Here is a 14,377-nt window from a genome sequence, read left to right as displayed (position 1 = left end):
TTTTCAACTGAAATCCCCCCAGCCCCTCCCGTTCGAGTGGGCTCCACTGGCTCAGCAATCTGTAAACAGCCGGCAGCCTGGTTTCAAGGAAATTCAGAAACATAATGCAAGCGTTGCTTCCAGGGCCCTGGCCTGCTGGGCCCGGGCTGCTTGAAAGCAGCCGCTGGGTGAATTTCCCAGCCTTCGGAGACCGTCTGGGCGCTGGGTTTGTTCAAGTGCACAAGGCTATTTTGCAAGGGAGGACTCCAGCTGGGTGGGTTTGCTCTCCTCCCAGGAGTTCAGAAAATGGTGAGAGGGCCCCTTCATATCTTCTCTTGAGCTCTGGTCCCCTTCTTTTTCCTCGAGCCGACGCGATTGTTTCTTCAGCGGGTCTCTCTGCTAGGGAGCGCTCCCTCTCGCAGCTCTCACACTGGGACATTTTTCCACATTTCCAGGATTATAGGCACTTTCACTTAGATCTATGTGTGCTGCCTCCACATACAAAGAAGCCCTTGGGGACAGGATCAGTAGGATTAGAAGAGGTTCACATATGTCCAGTTCAAGCAATTGGTATTCAAAGCTTTACACTTTGAAATGCCACCAAGAGAGAGAAAAGGACCGGGGCTCCCGCTTTGCATTTCAGCACCTTCAAGAGAGGAACAGTGCTTTTTTACTGGTGTTTAAAGCGGCGGGGGATAAACAGATTCCTCTTCTGATTTAATCCAGTGCAACATACCGTGGCTTCTAATCTGGAGGGACTAAATAACTGGGCTCCCAAGCCCTGAAATCATCAAGTTCTGCCTTTGGGTGGCTGCCGGTGTGCCAGATAAAACACAGCCCAGCATAGCACAGGTTCCTAGCATGCTCCACTCCCACTGTGGTTTATCACTTTATGTACAGGCGAAATATGTATAACTCTATACCTCCTGTGTGAAATGTATATAGCTCTATACCTCCTGTGTGAAATGTGTATCTCTCCTGTGTGTGTGTGTGTGTGTGAGAGAGAGAGAGAGAGAGAGAGAGAGAGAGAGAGAGAGAGAGAGAGAGAGGAATGAAGCACATTTGACAACACTAACTTGTAAGTTAGAAGAGACATTGAGAGACTTGATGGGCTGTGATCAATGCAGGGCCACAGGGGGGAAGGACACCCGCACCCTGAAAGCAGCTCCTAAAATAGTAAGATGGCTTCTCACACTGCTGCGGAAACAGCAGACTGCCATTATCCGTTGATTCTGTTTTTTCAAGTCTGGTCTCTTCTTCCTGCACTTCCAGCCCTGTGAGTGCCTGCATTCCTGCATGGAGAGTGAGATCCTAATTGGAAGCCATGCCTACAGCTTAGGTTACACAGCTGCCCTACTTCACAATGCCCACCTGCTCAAGATCACAATGACCTATTTATTTTATTTAGTCATAGGAACTGCTTGACCTTTCCCAGTACCGGAGCTTTTTGAAAAAATTAACTCAATTCCAAGATAGCCCTTTCAGTGAAATGGTGACACTAATAACTATACCCTTTTTCTTGTGGGTCAATCTCTGTTTTAAAAATATTTTTATGAGTGGGAAAAGTAAAAGATGTACACTTGACATTGAGCATTGGGAGCAGTGCCCATTATGTTAACCAGACGTTAACCTCAAGCAAACTACTCGTTTTCCCTACGTGTAAAGTAAATTGATGCAGGACTTGTTGGCTCCTGCCTGTAATTCTAGCCCTCAGAAGGCTGAAGCAGGAGGTTTGCCGCAAGTTCAAGGCTGCTTTCAGCTACATGGTAATTTCTGAGGCTAGCCTGAGCTACAGAATGAGCGCTGACCTTAAGCAAACAAAGAAACCCTTTTAAAGTATTGAAGTAGAGCAGTAATGGAGTAGCTTCTGTTCTTCCCAGGATGGTGCAGTCGACAAACTGGACTCACACATCCCTTAGCAGGGTTTCTCAGGCACTCACTGCTCTTGCACTGGAGCAGAGTTCAGCTCCCAGCACCCATCCAGGTCAGGCACATCATAACTGTCTGCAACTCCAGCTCCAGGGGGAACTAACATCCTCCTCTGGATGCTCACAGCACCTGCTCTCACATGCACATTCCCACATGATTAAAACAACAATTCTTTTTTTAAAAAAAAAGTATTTTCAAGGTTAAATATTCTAAATCCCTCTCCATGATGATTTTGAAATACAACTAATTATGTCTTCCACAGAATAGTTCCTTCTTCACTGGGAGGAGGGAAGCCTGATGTGAACAAACTTGCTGTGGGTCTGGGCCGCTCCCCTCCCCCCACTCCCCACACCCCCCCCCCACCTCATTGGAGTCAACAGAGTTTTAATGGTATAGAGTAAAGAAATGGAAATTCAGATGGGTGTAGTGGTGCACACCTTTAATCCCAGCACTCTAGGAGACAGAGGCAGGTGGATCTCTGTGAACTTGAAGCTTGCTCTACAAAGTGATTCCAGGACAGCTGAGGCTACATAGGGAAACCCTTTCTCGAAAAAAGAAAGAAAGAAAGAAAGAAAGAAAGAAAGAAAGAAAGAAAGAAAGATATTCTTGGAATAATAGCATTAAAAAATCTTACAAATATCTGTAAATCATATGTCAGTCCTTGGGCTAAGCATGATTATAAACAAGCCTCACACCTGCACAGTAAACTCAGTGAGCATCTATCAATATCTGTCATAGGATATTAATAGAAATAATCATTTCCAATTAGGTATTTAACTCTCATGCAGAGAATGTAGATGCCCTCTGGTAGTTTGAAAGACCAAACTACTAAATTTCTGATTATTTGCATGTTGTTTCTCTGAAAATGAGATGTGCAAGGTGTCTCACAATGTGGATAATGCACCACCACCACCCCACACACACCCACAGGGCAGGAATAAAGTCATAAATCCTTTAAAACAGGTCTTTGGAACCTAACACCTTTTCAGTCAACTATCTCTGTAGTTGAGGATTTTCTAGTGTTGGTCTGACAGACTCATAACCTGCAATAGTATAGCTCATGAATACCATATTCATCCGAGAGTGGGTTAGTAACAGTGACTTCTCAAAGGGGAGGACAGGGTAACGGCGACAGTTCTGGAGGGTGAAGGTTGCCAGCACAAGGAAGTGCATCCACCCACGGACAGTCTTCTTACTACCATCACTATGACAGAAGGTGACAGAGGAAAAAAAAGGCATGACCTCAAGATCTTTTAGCAAAATATTTCATCATTGGTCTCAACTATCAAAAAGTGTGTTCGATGTTAAGACTCCTTGTGCCTCTACAATTTGAGGAGAGAGTGCACAAGGCATAGATCCAGAACCCAGGGCCCTTCACACATGCCTGCTAGGCAAACCTTTATGCCCAGTCTTCATACTCATTTTAGGAACATTATTTTTATTCCATTTTTTTTTTTACAGAGATTTTCTTGATTTCCCCCCTCCCTCACTTTGGGTTTCAAGTGTGTTCATAATTACTCGCCGAGGCTCTTCTTTTTTTTTTTTTTTTTTTTTTTTTGACAGCTTTAAAATCTTTGTCAGATAATCCAACATTTGTGTCATCTTGCCGATGACATCTGTTGTGTTTTCTTTACTCAAATCCAGATTTTCTAGGTTCTTGATGTGATGAGTCACTTTTACATCTTATAGTAATTGGGGGGCGGTTATGCCTATGAGACTGAAGTCTATTGAATTAGCAGGTCTCTGTTTGAACATTTCTGCTGGGAGAAAGAAAGGCACCAATTCTTTATACCTGAATGGTGGTACAAGTCCAGGGTACCACTTTCTGTATTCAGATATCTGTATTCTGACAGTTTTCAGAATCAAATGGGAGAAAGAATATAGGCTTTGGAGACAGACAGCACTTGGTTAATTCACTCATTTACTTACTATTCATCATAGGATACGCTGGATGAGCTTGCAAAACTCAGTTTGTTCATCTCTGTAACGTAGAACACAATGTGTGCCTGGCCAAGCCATTTCCAGGATTAGAGACATGACATGTAAACAATCTAGAACATAGTAGGTGTTCAACAAATATAGTGTCTCTAGGCATAAAGAATCAGTGTTTTGCAAAAGAACATGATACAGGGTCACAGTTAGCTTCTACTTTGTCTTTTATCATAAACAATCTCGTTTTCTAAACACTATTTTTATATGTTGTTTTATATATATGTACACACACATACACATACACACACACACATACACACACATAGGACTTACTTTCAAGGTGTCAGTTGCAACACCCTGTGGGTTCTTGGGCTTTCAGATCCACCTGTTCTTACCTTTGCTATGTGGGAAAATTCTCCACTTACTTCACACAATCATACGGTTAAAGAAAAAATAAATAAAGACATTGCGGAGAATTGTCTATGATAAAGGTCTTCATCAGCGGCATTTCATGCATTTCTTGATGAGCCTTACAGCGTTATTTGTGAGAAACCCTTAGATTGTTTCTGTAACTCTTAATTGTCATAAAATGCAGATGGCATAAAATGTGCTGCCATAGCTTTGTCTTGGAGGATAGTCCTGGAGAGATAAGTGCATTCGATTCCCAAGTGTCGTGTGCCTTGAGAAACTGAAACTTCAACGCCTGGCTGACAAATCCTTACTTCTCTCTCTACTGAGCTCCTGACAACCAGCTTTCTGCTTTCTGTTTCTGGGAGGGCTACAGTGTTGCACGTCTAGCCCTTGCTAGACTTTGGGGTTTTTGTTTGTTTGTTTTGCTTTCTCTAACTATACTCAGAAGCAAAATTCCAGCAATATTTTGAAATGCACACACCTTATTTTGTCACAAGGAGGGTCTGGAAGTTCCTTTTTCTTGCTCCTCCCCTGTCCCCCCTCCCTGGGGGGGGGGCGTTGCTGGCCACTGTCCCATGAGGACAAAGGGAACAGAAGCAATGAATGGGTGAGTATGACAGACAAGACTTCCCAGGATCAACTTCAGAGAGGCAGCTCCTTTTAGTGTTTTAGGGGTAAGGTATATAAGGGTTCTCAGGACTGATTGGTCATAACACACAGTACCTAATTATCATACGGACAGGAGGAAGGAGCCGGACTCACGTGCTAAGTCACATAACTCTGTGCAGGGTCATCCTCCAAGCAAGGGCAGGCATCTGTGCCTAGAGACCTTATCTCTCCGGATAAGGTCAGGCAGAGAAGAGGAAATCTGCCCTGAGAAAGGGAGCCCTCCTTTCGCACGGAGCTTGGAGAGCTCTCCAGACATGGTGGACAGTGACCTTAACAGCAGGGCCTTCCAGCAAATTTTTAGAGCGACAGACATGCATTTTATTACACTGTTGTTACTTAGGTTCCCGTTACCATAACACCGTGTCTGAGACAACCTGAGGAGGAAGGGCTTGCCTTGGTCCATCATCCCTTGGCCTTCTTCCTTCAGCCCTATGGCAACACAGCAGCACATCCTGACAGAAGCTAAGGAGAGAGCCAGACAGGAAGAGGCTAGAGGTCTCCTTGAAGAGCACTCCTACCTCTCATCTAGTGACTTGGCTCCTCCACACCTCCATGTCTGCCCCTTCTCTGCCTCCATGTCTGTTTCTTCCTTTTGTCCTTTCCCTCCACAGGGCACCAAGGTCCAGTCCTTGCGATTCTCTCATCTTTAACTGGACTCAGCCACTTGTGACAGATACAATACATTTTTTTAAAAAAGCAGCAGTTGTAAAAGTTCGGTGTGTGGTGCTTGAATCGGCTGAGCACTGGGAGGACACCCCTCACCTGTGCAGCATTAACGGTGGACAGCTGTGCTGCAAGCACATGTGGAAACAAGCGATTACATCACCAAAGAGAAAGCTGAAAATGGCCAGGTGAAACCTAACCTAAGCTTTTGTAACTCCTTGGGCAAGGCAAGAACTAGCCCATCTCACGAGAAATGCTTTAAACCTCTTTACTGAGGGCGTGTCCCTGATTGATGTAAGACCTCCAGGAGGCCCCGTCTCTTAAACATCCACCATCTCCCGATACTGCTATCCCAGAAACAAAGCTTTATACATGAGACTCTGTAGTGGAGGAAGCAAAATCCAAACCACAGCGCAGGGCAGGTCTTGTTGGCTCATGCTTTGGAGCATTGCACCTCCACTGAGCAAGTGCAGCGAGCCACCGTACATAGCTCCACTCCCGGATTCATACAGTAGTTGAATTTTTTTTTTGGCTTTCAACCTTTCTATCTATTCTTCTTAGTACAAAATGAGCCTCCTAAACCACAGTAGGATCAGGACATTTCTCTGCTTTGGACCCTCTCATGGCTTCTATGCTTATGCAAGTGGTGCTTATGCACCTTCCTAATGCTGCAACACTTTAATACAGTTCCTCCTGTTCTGGTGACCCCCCAACCATAAAGTGATTTTTGTTGCTACACCACAACTGTAATTTTACTACTATTGTGAACCATATGTAAATATGTGTTTCCCCATTGTTTTCGGCAACACTTTGCATATACCCTTTAGACCTCCCCCAAAGGGATCTCGACCCACAGGTTGAGAACTGGAGGCTTATGCAGTAAACACCAAAGTTCTCACCCAAGAGGACAGATAGCCTGCAGTTTCCTGCAACGCAGGGCACAGCCTGCCTCTTCAGCTGATACCATTAACCTAGGAGGAGGCTTCCCTCTGCCATCGTCTGTCTTTTCTTCACTTGGGCTTCCTTTCTATTTCTGTAATGTACAGGCTTATGCCCGTTTGAGAGCCGTCTCTTGTGCTGAGACATGGCAAGCTCCTGATCCTGAACATTTGAAGTTTTCTAACTAAGTCTGACTAAGCATGCCATGATTAGAGGACTGAGGGAAGGTAAAAGAAGTCATGGTCACCAAACCTTCTTTAGCTTAAATTAATTCATTATCAGCCATAAGCATTGCTCTACCTTCCCTGTCTCAGCACTGTACTTCATAACACACTTGTAAGAGGTCGGTTCCTCCATGTCGGACAAGGTCATATATTACAAGACTTCTCTAGCAAGGAAGAACAAAATGACATGCGAAACACAGGAGTCTCATTTTTGTACTTGTGAGAGTTCCTATACTAATGGTCCAGCTGTTTAGGGCAGTTCTGCTCTGGACTTATAGCCTAGAGGCCCAGTGCCTTGCAAAGGCCCAGGCCATTGCTGCCATGTACATGGTCCAGCGTGGTCATAAAAGATGCATGGGAGAAAACATGAGCGGATCCTAGGACTCCTAGAACTTCTACTCACATTCCACCAGGGTAACCCAACCAAAGAGTAAGTTGTCTGCAATTCATGAGACATTTTGGATCCATAACAGTGTTCCTACAGTCAACTGTACAAGTTCATGGAAGATCACAGCAAAACGCAGGGCACTACCATCCAAGGATGCTGGATTGGCTCACCCCACATAGTAGAGAATGCTTGCCAGTTGAGATATTAGCAAAGAATTCAGATAATAATGAACGTACAGTGGTAAAAAGAAATTATGGAATTTACCTGTAAACTACTTGAGAGTGGCCCACATTTGTTTGTTTGTTTGTTTGTTTGTTTGTTTTACTCTCTTGGATACTACTAACATATATGGGTGGTTGATTATGCATTAATCAGTATTTCCCTCTCTCTCATCTTTCCCCTATACTTCATGTAAACCTATTTAGCCTATTTAAATGACTAATTTAATCCATAGATTGATATCAAGAACAGACTAAATCAGAACAAGGAACACTTCCAAGTGATACTTACAATGAACAGCAGTAGTTCTGTATTTTAGGTTTTCCCTTGAAAAGAGATAAGCGTTTTTGCCGGTGCTCATTTACTTATGTAAGCAGTAGTTCCCCCCAGTGTTCTATGCATGATTGTGCTTTTATTGTAGTAGTTCCTGTTCAGAAACTTAGCTATGGGTAGGAGGGGACACATGGATGGACCGGCAACCAAGAGCAAACTGTTCTGTCTGGTAGATTGGCTTTTTCAACTTCCATCTCATCCTCTTTCTAATTAGAGAGAACGAGAAGTTCAATCCTCATTTCATCAGTTATGTGACAAGTGGTTGCAAATTAGGTTGCTCCAACTGGGAAATAGGAATGAGATAGAAATTATTGTCCTGCTTTCTTTAAAAAAAATCATACCTCTTAGACAATATATCACTGCATAAAAATTACTGAACCTCTTCGAGGACCGCACAGCACTTCTCCTGCCCGTAGGGATCCAGCCAAATATGACAATTTCTTCCTAACTCTGCTCTGTGTGCTCGCTATTGGATTCATAACTCTACTGATGTCAGTGTTTGGGTATGGAATGGCCCCCACAGGCTCATGGTTTTCATACTTGGCCTCGAGCTAGTGGTGTATTTCCCCCCCCCTAGGTTCTGAGGCCCGCATAGAGGAAGTAGGTCACTAGAAAAAGGCTCTTAGAAGCATCTCAGTCCTGGCCCTTCCTCCCCATCTGTCTGCTTCTCGCCCATCGTGGTCCAGTCTATTCTTCCCTACCATGATAAATTAGAGCCAAAGAAACCCTTGCTTCCTCTGCATCAGATGTTTGAGTCACAGCTAAAACTCTAACCTAAGCCCACTCCAAAGATCCTTTGCATCTTCCAAAAGATCTTTTAAATAGGCAAGCCCTTGTATCAAAACTTTTCCTGCTGGAGAGGCTAGATGGTTCTGTTGTCAACAGTTGGTCCTTTTCTTCTTTGTCGTTTTCTCCATCATGCTAGCTGGAACATAGATGAGAGTACTGCCGCCATTCAGAGCCAAGAGCATGAGGGTGCTATACTAGAGGGATCAGAATGGTCAGCTGAGAGTAACCAGGCTCTTGTAGGTGCTGTATGTGTGTTCTGCGCATGTGCCGCACATCCACGTCGGGAGAGAGGCCGGAAGACATCTGGAGTCCTGCTCTCTCAGTCTCAGCCTTCATTAATCTACCTTGAAATGAGGCTTCTCACTGAACTTGGAAGTAGACTAACAGCCAGCAAGCTTCGGTGATCCTTCTGACCCTACCCTGCCCCACGGTGCTAGAGGAACAGCCTCATGACCACGCCCACCTTTTGTACATGGATGTCATGGATTCAATCCTAGGCCTTCAGACTTGAACAACAAATGCTTTTCCTCACTAAGCAATCGTCTCACCAGCCCCTCTGTGTGTGTGTGTGTGTGGTGTGTGGTGTCGATGTTATATTGCATTGTATCATTTTGTACTGTAAATGTATGGTTGTGTATATATTCTTAAGCCAACTTGTATTGGATCTCCGGATAATAGTCATTCAGGTTTTTAAAGTTCTTTTTTGTTTATTTGTTTATGTGTATGAGTGTTTTGTCTGCATCTGCGCACCACGTGTGTGCCTAGACTAGTGGCTGCAGAGGCTGGAAAGACAGACTGGATCCCCTGGAACTGGAGTTGCAGATGTTTGTGAGCCCCTATGTAGGTTCTAGGACCTAGGTCTCCTGGTAGAGCAGTCAGTGCTTTTAACTACCAAGCCACTTCTCCAGCCTGTTACCCAGATTTTACAAAAAAAATAAAATAAATAAAAGCTTTTCTCTTCAAGACAGTGTTATTTCAGTAATCTAGTACATTCCACTAAGCCAGACAAAATCAATGATGCAAGCTCTGTGGGGTTCAACATAAGCCCAAGGAAACTTGCCCGCTAGGTTTCTGTTAGGAGACAGACCATGAAAACTAGAGATGAGAAAGGAAGGGCTATGGCTACCAATTTGAATATTTTTAATAGTTATTGACATAACTGTTTTAGAACATACATATGTGTGTTGCTTTGGTTTCTCTTTGGTTAGCACAGATACACAGAAATACAAATACAGAGAATTAGTTTAAGTTTTTTGTTTGTTTGTTTTTGAAGACAGTGTCCCATTCAGTCTTTTTTTTTAGGGTGGCCTTGAACTTGCTATAAAACAAGAAAAAGCCTTCAACTCATGATTCTCCTGCCCCTGCTTCCCAAATCACAGTATAAACTTTAAAAGCTTCTATTTATTAGTTAGGGTTTCGGTCTGAGGGTTCCACCAGCTTCTGTTCGGCATTTCTGACCCACATTCTGAGGCACTCTCCCTGAGGGATTATTCAGCATTTCTCTTCTCCTCCCAGACTTTGCTCAGACAGTTTGGCTTGCAGGGCAATGCAGGCTGCGTGCACAGTGAAGAAGGATGCCAGAGTCGGCATTTAAACACGACTGGCAAGCTCACTGCATGTCTGGAAAACGGACTTGATTCTATGTTAGAATAAATGCCAGCGTTATGAATTCTATGTAAAGTCAGCATGCATTTGGGGAGTGCTTCCTGTAGACATCTCTATAATAGGTACTAAGAGTAGAAATTAATTTATGCACCCGGAACTAAGACGATCTACACAATATTTTTATTATTCTTCCCTTTCCTCTTCATTATAAAGTGTTATAATCTAAAAGCCTCCTAGAACTTATAGCATTTGCCATAAGGGAGGAGATTATTATAAAGTGCCTAATTGAGATACTTCTGTGGTTATAAATAGTCTAATAGTCTTCTATTTCCTATCATCAAAGGTTATGAAATAACAAAAGCTATTAGAAAAAAAAATGAGGACCTGGAAACATACCAGTTTTCTTTCATCAATAATTGACATGGCATCATGATATGAAATGATAACAATTTCCATTATCCCTCTCATGTTACAAAGTTAACATATCCCAAAGTGTAAAAGGTTACTAAATAATTTCAGTTGTTAAGTATGACACTCAACCTGTCTCACAAGTCAGATACAAAATGATAAATATTTAGAGATTTGGGGGTGATTTGTATCCATTCTGCTTTCTGTCTATAATCTTGACCCATTCCATAAATTAAAAATTAAAAGCAGCATGAAACTTGAATTACATGGATAAGAACTTCAATCCTGTTATGTCTTCTAATACGAAATAAATTTTAAAATGAAAATACAGCCAATATTGCAATTGATAATTTTGCTTTACATATTTTTATTCTTGCTGGCATTATGCAAAGAAAAATACTCAATGAACTAATGAGAAGGGGCATTAATTATATTTTTATTTATGGTGAAAATTATAAAACAGCATTTGCACACAAATGTTGCAATTTTGAATTTTGAAAATTGTCACTTTTAACTTTTTAAAGATTCAGTGGCAGAATCTAAATAACAATTTCCTTAAAATAGCCATCAATCACTATTTGGTAGGAGTTAAACCAACCAAAAACACATCAAAACCACTGTGCTTACAAAAGTGCCTTTGCGTCCTCTTATCTTTTTTTATAGCCGGTATCTGAAAAACAATGTCAAAGTCAGAGGCTTCAAACATTCAAACAAAATTTGAAATGTTGTTGATCTGTTACAAATAAAAATGGAAACTTCAGATTTTACAAGCCTCATTGCGACAATGCCTGTAATAAGCAGGTTAATGCAATATGTTGTGGTAAATGCAAAGAACACTTTTATTTTGTTCTTCTATGCACTGATTTTTTTCTTGTTTGTCTAATTATGTGGTGTTCTTGTTTTGTCTTGCTTTATAAACAGAGTCTTTTTATGTAGCCCTGACTAAACTGTAGTTTGTTGTGTAGACCAGGCTGTCATCAAACTTGTGGCAATCCTCCTGCCTCTGCCTGTCAAGTGCTGGGGTTACAGGTGGGCATCAGGACACCCAGATACCCTGATTTTTATTTGTGGTTTATAGCTTTTGTACATAGGTATGGCTATCATGGAACACAGATGAAAAATATACATATTGCATAAGATAACAATCTCTAATACAAAATTAAATTTCTTAAACACTTCAACAAAGAATTTCTAAATACATCTTCAATTTAACTATCAAAACCAATAAACAGAAGTTGATATTCTGGACTTCTTTTACATTGAGGTATCAAAATTTACATAGCGGCTTTAAGCTCTATTTGGAAAAAAAAGTAAATTAACAATGATAAGATGCTATTAGAATCTCATCTGCTAATGGTTCTTAAAATATTAGAATTAATAGAGCTGCAAATCTAAAGTGTCAGGGCACATGCCAAGAATGTGTGTATAAGTATGCAAATTTTAATAGAGCTCATCAATTTACATGATTGATCATCAGTGGTATTTAAATCAACCTAAACTTTCGATCATGGGGAAACAATATTTTCCTTGTGTGTGCTTTCCATAGGGGCAAAACTCGGTTGAGATATTGGCCATTGAGCAGATGTCACCAGGAAGAAAAGGAAAGATAAAAATCCTGAGTGTGTTCACTAATTGTACAAAATCCTATAAGCAAAGCGCAGGCGTTTCTATCTCTTTTGCCTTTAGTAGTCTTTAAATAATTTCATTCACTTTGTAAGTTCTAGCCAGCATTGCTGCTTCGACATCATTAAAATCAAACTTCTAACTGTAGCTGTGCATTAACACATTTATATGTTCACATCATTTGCGCTCCATCATTTTTGCTCGATTCTGAGCTTTCACTCTCCGATCTCACACTCAACATTTCAAAGGGCAGTTAGTTACTAACGCATCACAAAATTTAGCTCACAGCGTCTGCTATTTTCCCAGTACGAAAAAATCAGATTTTAAACTTGATGAGCGGAAAGACTGAGAGAATCGGCGGGTTTTCAGAATTCTGTGTCAAATACGAAGAAACTCAGGAAATCAACCAGCTCCAGTCAGAGCGCCCGCCCGCCGGTCGGCCCGGAAGCATCCTCGCCAACCCTGGAAGCTTCGCAGTGACCGCGTCTCTACAGTGGTTTGGTTTTTGTATCCCATCACCATGGATACGTTGTTGCAAGAGATCACTCCTTTTTTGACTGAGGGTTATGTTGATGATTTTAATTTGTAAAATCTGTCAATTGATTACTTTTGCAGTCCGGGTAACTGCCCCCACCCACCCTCACGCGCTCCTATAGTGAATTTACTGCTTCACTCTGCTAAAGAAAACACTTCGTGAGTGTTTTCATGCTTTCAGCTAATGTTTAGGCTAGTCCCGGTTGCTGGAGAGGAACGGGTTCAGAAATATTTAGTTTCTCTCCCTCCTTCGCCCCTTCTTGTTTTGGAAAGGCGTTTTGCCTTTCGATCTTAGGCAAAGTTTCTGGCAGTCAAGTTTGGGGCTTGATGAGAAAATAGCCCCTGGACGCGGCTGATTGACCTGCTCCACGTAGCTTGCCTCCCTGTGGGTCAGCGGCGGCTTCCTTTGCAGCCGAACTCTAGCAGGGGGTGAGGGCGGGGGTGAGGGTTCGTTGCTCAGGCAAAAATCTCACCGGCCTTGGGCTGAGCAGACAGATGCTGGCGACAGCTCAGTTGCTGGAGCTGCCGAGCGGTGGGCATCAGGCACCAGGCGGCACACACTGGGTATCTGGTAAGGAACAGTCCTTGGCAAGCCTGGGGAGGGCGGCACTGGGCAGAACTGAGCAACCCCTGGAGCTCGCGGTCACTGGGGACTGGAAGCCACCCAGCTCAAGGCTACAGAGCGGAAGCTGTGCACATTGGACTCCTAGGGACCGCTGAGCAACTCGTGACAGGCAGCCCTAGGGCCAATCCACTGCTTTCAGACGTGGTAGGAAGGCTCTGGAACTCCCATGCCCTTCCTAAAGCTAGTACGAACCTGGGAGACGCCAGCATCCCTTAGCCTTAGGGTGCACCTGTTGCTAGAGACAGACCGGGTCAAGGAGCCTCAGGCCTTTGCTGCCACTAAGGAGACGGACAACCCTAAGAGCCCATCTTCACTATGTTGCCCGTGCTGCCGCCCCAGCGCGCTAACTTTCTCTTCTAGCCTATCTTTTGGCCGCCCTCGGCCAGGTCCAAGGTCACCGCTCTGGTCGCCAGGACTCTCTAACTGAGGTCTCTTAGACTGCTGCAGCCTTAGCACAACGGTCTCCGTTACAGTCGCCTTTAGGCATGAGCGATAGCAGGGAACCCTGAAATCTGCGTGCTGGTTCTGAGTGTCTGAACTGGCTCCTTCTGTGTTCAGGACTTTTGCGCAGGGCTTGAGCGGCAAGATGAACATGAACTCTCAAGATCTAAAACAACCAGATTATTTTTTGTTTTGCTTTGTTTTTTGATTGTTTTTGCGAGACCAGTCGCAAATAGCGCCTCCACTTTTTGGACCTCAGAAAGTATCGGGCCATTTTATGGCCAGCAAAGTGGTGGCTTTTTTAGTCAGGAAACCCGTCCTTGCTGATAACCCCTCAGAAAGAAGAAAAAACCAACCGCGAGAGCCTGGGACTCCTAAAAGCCACCACCAAAAGTGCTTATCTGGGTGGGACCCTGGACCTTGAACTACCCCACACTCAGAGCTGCCTTGGGGAATGAAGAACCCAGCACGCACAGAAAGCCAAGGGGCACCAGGCATTGCTTCTGGCATCTAGCCCCAAAGCGGAACACCCAAATTCCCATTAATGACCCCCAGCTCCAGTTCAGGCACCCCGAGGTTACTGGAGCTAAATATCCTGGGCCCATGGGTGGTCTGCTTGTTCTGGCAACGTCCACAGCAGCTTTCTGCTCCAGGGCAGCCTCTCTT

This window comes from Acomys minous (assembly GCF_964271855.1).
Source record: "Acomys minous genome assembly, chromosome: 3".
NCBI lineage: Eukaryota > Metazoa > Chordata > Mammalia > Rodentia > Muridae > Acomys > Acomys minous.
This window is presented reverse-complemented; position numbering follows the sequence as displayed.